This window comes from Pinus tabuliformis, chromosome 4_1 (genome assembly GCF_031772625.1).
Source record: "Pinus tabuliformis cultivar Carrire ecotype Pingquan chromosome 4_1, CPIR1, whole genome shotgun sequence".
In the NCBI taxonomy this organism is placed as follows: Eukaryota; Viridiplantae; Streptophyta; class Pinopsida; order Pinales; family Pinaceae; genus Pinus; species Pinus tabuliformis.
In genome coordinates, this window is record NC_142303.1 from 518712534 (window position 1) to 518715189 (window position 2656).

Below are 2656 nucleotides of genomic sequence, written 5' to 3' on the forward strand. Positions count from 1 at the left end.
ATGCACCATCTGTACAACTTGGAAAATTATACAACTGATAGTACACTGTCCTTGAACTCTAATCTCAACTAGGTCTTCCTCTGAACTGACATGCATGAGTTATTTATGAGTGAATCTTTAGTTAACTGGTGGAGCAGTGAAGCTGCACTAAAGTTGATCCCCATTACTAGACCTCCTACTAGTTCCTCCGACAGTTTGAACTAGTTTAACTGACTTTAACTCAGTTAGACTGAGTTAATTAATTACAACTAAAAAGAACACAACCTAGACCCCTAAATTTAGAAATCACTCTACATAGACTTCCAACTCGAATTTATTGAGCCAACTACATCAAATTAACTTAGTTAACTGCTACAAGCTGCTATGAGAATATAATTACAATTTAATTCCTAATTTAATTCAAGGACAAATTAAATTAGAATTTCTAAATGTTATTTTAACCTTTCTAGTTGCAATTTTCAACATAAGCCAATGATGGTCTGAAGTTGTTATGTCTTAAATGGATCAAGTGGGAAGCTCGAAAGTGTGGTGAAGAAAAGAGCGGAAACCGTGAGATTTCAAAGTGGATATGAGTGCTAGTGATTACCATATCAAACAAATATGACAAAGATTCATTTATTGTTGGAATGTGTGTTTGTTACATGTAAGCATTAAGGGAAGGTGTTGGAAGTAATGCTTCCATGTCATTTACAGGTTGTCATTATGAATCCCAAGGTGTTAATCTAGACGTTATTGATTCCTATGTTATGAGTTGGATTCATGTCATGTCTAAGTCATAATTTGTCGAAATCAATGATCTAATATATGTTACTGCTTTATATGATCAATAACTTGTGGATGATTTGTGTTGTGTGTAATCTTTCTCTCACTCTCTTAATTTTTCTAATAAAATAAATTATACAAATTTATCAAGTTTGTGCATAAAAATTTATGTTGTTTGATATTATGGTTTTGAATCGACCTAGATGCCCCTAACCAAGAAAAAACCCTCTCAGAATTTTACCTTTTTTAGATGATGAAAAAAAATCTCAGAAAAGGCTCACCTAACATGCCAAAGAACCATATTAAAATATATGACTAGAACACGATACAAGTGATGACTAGGCAACCACACGACTTGAAACTAGTGGCGATGACATACATGGAATAAATACATGAGGAGTTGGGTTACAATGACTTATAGTCCAACACTTGGCATGCTTATAGATATAATGTTTTTAGTTTCTGACCGAGTGCGGAGAATGGTGATTCATCCGCACTCTCGCACAACAAATTTCCTCCGCGCTCAAAATCTTAGTTTTTTAATCTCCTTCCAACATAAGTGCAATAGTGCATTATCTTTATATATAACATGTGCAGAGGTGGGGTAGTGCGGAGAAATCAGATCCGCAACCCTACACTTCCGCATTTCCGCACTTTCGTTACCTTTGCATCTTGTTCATCCTTAAGATTTAATAAATGAAATAAAAATAACAAAAATGCAATAAATCAATTAGTAATTTACCGTGTGTCACATGATACTTAATATTTACAATTTATATATAACCTCTAACTTTGAAATGAAACCAACAACAATCAACCAAATTGTACGTGTTCACTCCAGTTCCTTGATATAAGCACATTCGTCAAAATTCACATCAGTGTACACGATATAATGGCGAAATGAGCGAGCCTGCAGGTGGTGGGAAGCAGTGGTGACGTGGAGAATGGGGAATTGAAAAATATTAAGAATGACTTTTCAAGGGTATGAAAGTAGACGTGGTGGAAAACAATGGAGATGTGGCGAATGGCTAACTGATCACTTCATAGGAATGACTTGTAAAGGGTGTGAGAGGGTGCCAAGAAAGTTGTGTGTAGTGTGGATGTGTGAAGGAAGCTTGTGCAGAGGTGGGAATAATGATAGGTTGCAGAAATAATTGACAAAACAGAATATTTTCAAATAACGACAAAATGCAGACCCATCACTGGCTTAATCAATTAATTAGCTATAGAGACAGTGATGATTTTAACAGCTAATAAGCATAAAAGAAATGATTATTTTAACAGTTGATTTCGCTTTCATGATGTGATAGTGTCCTATCTTGTTTTATAAAATTATTCACAAAATTTGTATAATTACATCATTCACTAAACACATTACATAGGCCTAGATTTATATAAGGTGCAGGCTAAATGCCCAACGATTTGTCACTTTCCAGATTTGTTATCTCTCCTCTGCTTTGGCCATGCATTTTCTGGTCATTGCCTCAGCCCAACACTGTTAATCTGAGTCGTCACCATTCACAATTATGTTGCTAAAGGGGTGGCATCTGCATGATTTAAGGATTCATCATTAAATGTGATGGGTATAGCTTTGTACGTTACACTTGTCATGTTTCCCTTAAAATTCAAAATGTTGAAATATTTTCCCTCCATTTAACTTTGAACATATTTCTAAATGGTCTGTTTACAACCATAATGGTAGAAGAGATGGAGGACTACAAGCTCTAGAACTCCAAGAAATGGCATAACTCAGAGATGTGCAATATTTCACTTTGGCAACGTAAAGCATGTATCTATATAATGTTGGGGACGAGAAATAGAGCAGTTCGAAATTAAGACATGGTTCCATGTACTCCAAATCTTCTACGGATTTTTTTGGTAAGGGGCACATGAG